Source organism: Pinus tabuliformis, chromosome Q (assembly GCF_031772625.1).
Source record: "Pinus tabuliformis cultivar Carrire ecotype Pingquan chromosome Q, CPIR1, whole genome shotgun sequence".
Lineage (NCBI taxonomy): Eukaryota > Viridiplantae > Streptophyta > Pinopsida > Pinales > Pinaceae > Pinus > Pinus tabuliformis.
In genome coordinates this window covers 475464325-475470736 of record NC_142296.1, presented here as the reverse complement: position 1 = coordinate 475470736, position 6412 = coordinate 475464325, and positions in this window count along the sequence as shown.

Sequence of the window (6412 nt, the reverse complement as noted above, 5' to 3'; positions counted from 1 at the left end):
AAGGGCCAAGAAATATGAGAAAATCCCAACACAAACCTGCGGTAGAAGTTGGCAAGACCTAGAAAGCTGCGGAGCTCTGTTAGAGTGGTTGGAGAGGGCCAATCTCGAATGACTTGGACCTTGGCTGGATCGACATGCACCCCCTGTTCATCAATGATGTATCCCAGATACTGAACCTCGGTCATGCCAAAAGTGCATTTCTCCAAATTGGCACATAGCTTGTGTTGCCGCAGTGTTTGGAGAACCTGTCGGATGTGGTGGAGGTGCTCTTCCCAACTCTGGCTGAAGATCAGAATGTCATCCAAGTATACTACTACAAAGGAGTTGGTGAATGGCCGCAAGATGTCATCCATTAGCCTCATAAAGGTTGCAGGAGCATTCGTCAATCCGAAAGGCATGACCAACCATTCGAAGAGGCCCTCCTTGGATTTGAAGGCAGTCTTCCACACATCTGAGGGTTCAATTGGTACCTGGTGATATCCTGACTTCAGATCGATCTTGCTGAAATATTTCGCCCCCTTTAGTTGGTTTAGGAGGTCATCAATCCGCGGGATCAGGTACCTATTACGGACAATGATCTTGTTCAGCGCCCGATAGTCAATATAGAGTCTCCACGTCCCATCCTTCTTCTGTACCAACACTATCGGGCTTCCACAGGGCGAAGAACTCGGACGAATGTGACCTTTTTGCAGGAGCTCCTGAATCTGCCTCTTGATTTCATTGTTCTCCAGAACGGAGCGCCGATAAATTGGTCCATTGGGTAGCGGCGCACCTGGGGTCAGATCGATGGAGTGCTTGACTTGACAGTGCAGAGGAACCCCTGCCGGGGAGGTGAAGATGTCTTCGTACTCCTCCACAATCTTGTCCATCTGTAGCTGTCGTGCCGAGGGACCCCGTTTGGAGGCCGCGGCCACTGTCTTCTTCTTTCCTTGAGGGCGTATCATCAGGAAAACAAATTTCCTGGTTTTGGAAATGATCTTACTGCATTGTTTTGCAGTAATCAAAGAGATGGCGGCAGGTGGTGCTACCTCTGGTATCCTGAACAACTTATTTCCCAATGTAATAATAACAGCACGGGGCCTTGATTCATACACAGCATGTCGCTTCCACAAGTATGGTTGTCCTAGTAATACATCACAAACTTCAAGGGGAGCAATGTCACACAATACCTCATCCGTGAAGGGCTTGATGTTGTATGGAAGGCGACACTGCTGGCTCACGCGAAGATCTCGCCCTTGGTGAAGCCACCCAATGGTGTATGGTTGTGGATGTGCTGTGGTCGGTAAGCCCAACCGCTTCACGACCTCTGCCGAAATGAGGTTCTTTTGACTCCCGCTATCAACAATGAACTGTATCGGGGAGCCCTTTACCCACATCTGGGAGTGGAAGAGACGCTCCTCCTCCTCTGGATCTTCGGGTTCATTTTTCTGGATCTTTGCGGTAGCAACAGTGGCGCTGGGATCTGCATCAATGATCTGCTTCCCTTTTTCATACCCCTTATCGGGTTCTGACTCAGAGTCGGAACATGCATCTGATTCTGAAACCTTTAGCTCAGCCACCAGTGACTGCTTGGCCCGACACTCACTTGTGTTGTGAGTGGAGCTCTTATGGAACTCGCACCATTTTCTAGTGTCCTTTCTCGGCTTCGCAGCGTTGCTCTTTGCTTGCAGCTTCGGTTGGTTGTCTTGTGCTGTCCCGCCTTGGCTTTGTCCTTTGTTCTGTGGTTTAGGGGCACCTTTCCCTTGCTTTGGATTCGCAGATCCAAAGTCTCGCTTTTTTTGTTTAAACTTCTGCTCGACCTTGACGGCATACCGGTATGCTGCGCCGAGCGAGGGGATGTTTAGGAACTGTATTTCTTCCTGGATGTACTTGTGCAGGCAGCCACGGTATTTGAGTATCAAATGTTGCTCTGAATCCTTGATACCCAACTTTGTGCGAAGGGTATGGAAAAGATTGGTGAACTTCGGCACGTCTTGGTCCCTTCCCTGCCGCAGCATGGTCCACTTTATGTATTCATCCTCATAGCTTCCGACAGGGTAGTACTGCTCCTTGATGGCATCCCGGAACGAATCCCAGGTGGGTGCGGCTGAAAATAGTGAGCCAGTACTTTCATCCTTCTGCTCGCAGTAGGTTTCCCACCAGTCCTTGACGTGGGGGGCTGCTTTGAGAAGAGCAAAAACAATATTTTCCCGACTCGAAAATTCATGAACAGAAAAATAACCCTCTAGCAGATTTAACCATTTATCTACGGCATCAGCGTCTATCTGACCCTCGAATATGGGGATTTCAAAATTAACTTGTACCTTAAATGGTGTGGCGTTTCCAGAGGAGCTTCTGGAAGCCGATGCACTGCTTCTGGGTAGCCGCTGAAGGATCTGCGCAAAGCTGTCCATCATCGCGTTCCGTTGTCGCTCGAGCGCTTCTTCGAGCAAGATTTTGATGGGATCTCCTGCCCCCTCGTCTTTCTTCTCGTCCGCCATGGGAGGCCGTCAGGATTTGCGAGGCTGGTCTTGCAAAGGTTCAACCAGTTCAAGCCCTAACTCCTTATATCCCGACCTTGTTGGGGACATGCAAAGAAAAACAGAGAAAAAGCAGACCGCTCTGATACCACTGATCCGGATTTAAACAGGAACGCAACAAATTACAGAGATAACCATATACACAAAGATGCAGCGGAAATAATACTTCATTTCATTAATGGAAGATACTGAAATATGCTTACAAACAGAAATGGAAATAAACTAGCTAGGGCGATGGTAGCTTATCTCTGAGAAGAGATGTGATGGCTACATGCCTCTGAACTGTGTTACAATGAGGCTCGAAGGCCTATTTATTGTTGAGAAACAATGGAAAAACCCTTAACATTCCAAAACCTAACCCTAGGAGATGAAACGCCAAACTGTGGGCCCCGTTTGGGGGTAAGTTGGTACATCAACTTCCCGGGGTCGTAACTTTGGCATATGATCTCCGTTTGACGCGTACAATAGCTCATTAGAAAGATCTATCCGAGAACTATCATTGTTGGAACGGGCAACACGAGTCCATTCCATGGACTCGTGTTGCCCCCGGATTCCCCAAAAAACGTCGTTTAGGGCCTCAAAACGGCTCCGGAAGTTCAGGACCCGAAAAACTGCTAAAAATAGTAAGTTGTGCTACAATTAAGGAAACTGAAAATGCTGAGAAAGACAATGGTGGGGGTCCAGGTGGACTTGGCAGGTGGCCACCAATATCCACCTGGATCATTGCTTGTGCTAGCAAAAGTGGCTAGGCTGTGTGCATGAATGTTATGATTTCTTGAAATCTTAGCAAGCTTGGATTCAGTGAATGCATTGAGTATATTAGTGGCAGCAGTCCTATAGGCCCTCATTCTATTGTCATTGGTAACAAAGTTACCTTTCATTTGTGGTATGATTAAATCAGAGTCACCTAGAATAGACACTTTTGCAGCTCCTAGAGCTTTGAACAATTTAAGGCCTAACAGGAGAGCCTCATACTCTGCCATGTTGTTGGTGCATTTAAAGTTCAGTCTGTAGGCATGGCCTTCTGCATGATTGTTATGTGTATTGTGAATCCAGACACCTGCCCCTACTCCTAACTTGTTAAAAGAACCATCAAACTCTAAATACCATGTGCTTTCTTGCTTGTGGTTAGTACTAAGAATTTCAGACATTTTAGGATTGGGCAGATTTGAAATTTCTGTTTGGGGCAGTTCCTCTTGTATGCTGGTTGCCTTGATTGTTTTGACAGTTTCAACAGTATGGGCAACCGATTCTTCATTGATGTGTGTGTCTAGTTCTAAAGCCAATGACTTATCATCAGTTGGAGGATTTATTTCCTCATTAAATAAAATAAAAGAATCCATATCAGAATGGATTGAGTAAATGGGAAAATTTTCAGGCTTGTCCTCGCTACTTACCACATACTTCATGAGTGTTTCTCTATATAGTCTCTTTGGTTGCCCAAAAACAGATATAGTGGCATAAGAGAGGTCTAATTGGAGGGATCCTTGGAGTTTTGCCCCCCAAGATCTTGAAAATAACATGCCATACTTTGGTGGAATGTCAGCAACCACCACATCCATGAGGATGGTCTTGTTGGGATATTGGACTAGGGAGACACACAAGTCTTTGATGAGGCCTAAACACTTGACTTGGCTTGAGTCAAAGGAGAATAGATCTTTGTATGGCCTAGTGACTTCAAGGTTTAGTTTTTCCATTACAGCTTTGGGCATAAGATTGTGTGAGAGCCCTGAGTCAAACATAGCGTTGTGCAAAACTTTGTCATGTATATGTAGACTGACATAAAAGGGGAGAATCGATCCATATGTTGATTTTCCATTAACTTCTGGGCCAAACAGCAGCTCAGGGGTATCATCTAAAACATTTACATCATCCTTGACCTCTGGCATTTGAAGTGATCTCTGAATTTGTTGCCTATAGATGTCATGTTTTGCAAGTTCTGAGAGGGGGATGGATATCTTAAATTTTCCAATCTCTGCCTCTAAATTAAATGGCTTTTCCAATGGAGTCTTGGTGTTGACAGTGGCAGATTTCTCTTTTTCATTTGAATTATCAGCGTTGTGGGAAGTGATTGCTTGCGGTTTTTCAGTTTTAGGAGGGCTTTTTGGAACGCTATTCAAATTTTCTTTCGAGGAAGAAGGTGGCAGAGGCTGATGAATAGAAGGCTGCATTTCTGTTATGTCCTCTACAGTCACTTGATGGGGGTTTGGGACAGTTGTATCAGCTGGTTCTGTTATAATAGCCTTGCCTTTAATCTTGTTGAGCTGTTTACCATCCTTTGGTTTGCTAGGCTCAGAAATATCAATGGTCCTAGTTCTCAGCTTATATTGTTTGTGGACCTCATACACAGCAGTATCATAACCTTGTTTAAAATCAAAAGACTCACCAGACTTAGTCTGAAATTGATTAAAGTCATGCTCATCTTGGTCTTGTTGACTTAGGAAAATTTGTTGCTCAGCCCTTGAATCCACCAAGTTGATGTGAGTGTCCTCTGTGGGTTCACTAGATGTGGAGGCTTCAGCATAATTTTCGTGAAAAGGGGGCCTTACATCATGGTCTGGACTTGACCTACCAGCATTTGTATTCTGAGTTTTTCTGAAGTTTGGGTTCCTTATGGCATTAGGTTGTTGTCCATCCCATGAAGATTTTCTCTCAACACTCTCTACTCTGTCTCCCAGCCTGTGCATGCCACTGATAATAGCATCCAGCTTTTGATCTAAGGCTAAGGGTTCTTCCTTAAAGGTGGTTCTTCTCTCCATTCTAGCTCTGTTTCTTTTGGCAATTAGGTTGGCCTCTACACTAACAGCAATATTTTGCATGTCTGCAAGGGTTTGAAGGGCTCTTTCTTTTAATTGGTAAGCCATATCTGGGTCGAATCCATCTGGGAATTTATACAAGGCAAGGTCAGGTGGAGGCCTTAAGTTCTGTGGTATTGCATTATAGACATTATTGAATCTTGCACAATAATCTAAGACAGACTCTTGAGGGCCTCTTTTTATGGTGTCGTACTCAGCTAGTATGTGCAAGGGGTCTTTCTTTTTCTCCCATCTGTTGATAAAGGATTGGTAAAGCTCATCCGGATTGGTTATGGAATTTGCAGCAAGTGCTCTGAACCAAGTTCTTACATCACCTGTTAAACTTTGGACAAAAATTTTCATTCTCACGCTATCATCATCTATTTCGTAGTTCTCAAAATAGTCTTGCATCTTCTTTGTATGCTGAAGGGCTATGCAAGAACCAGTTCCATCAAAATATGTTATTTTAGTTTGATAATCCTGAGGCATAGCCCCAGGATTAGCAGGTAATTGCAGGGGTGCATATCTATTAGCCATATTCACAGGGATAAGTGGAACAACAAGAACAACAGGAACAACTGTAACAACTGGAACAGCTGTGACAACAGTGGTAGTAGTGGTATTATGTGCAGTGAATGGAGGTGTGGAAGGAGTGCTTTGAGAGGTGGATGATGAACAAGGGGAAGTCAGGGTTGAGTGAAATAAAACTTTGACTGGGGTTGGAACACCGCTTGGGTGAACTGCTTCAGGACTATTTTCAGCAAAATCTTCTTGCTTCCTAAGAATCTTTGGGATTAAGTTGGGATTGTCAAAAACAGTTGGAGGGTTTGGGTCGGGATTTGACCTAGTATAACGAGTTTTCCTCTTTGGAGCTAGCTTCCGAATTTTGTTTTTGGTATTTTCCTGGGAATGTATTGGTTAGAAAGAAACTTCTTGCAGGTCTGGTTCTTTCTCAGCAGAGCTTTCCAACTTCATTTATAAAATTAACTGAGGAAGTTCCCCAACGGAGTCGCCATTATGTTATGACTCAGGTTGTCCTTAAGCTCCTAAAGGATACGGCCGAGGTAACCACAAACCAACCTTTGGACTGCAGGTTCT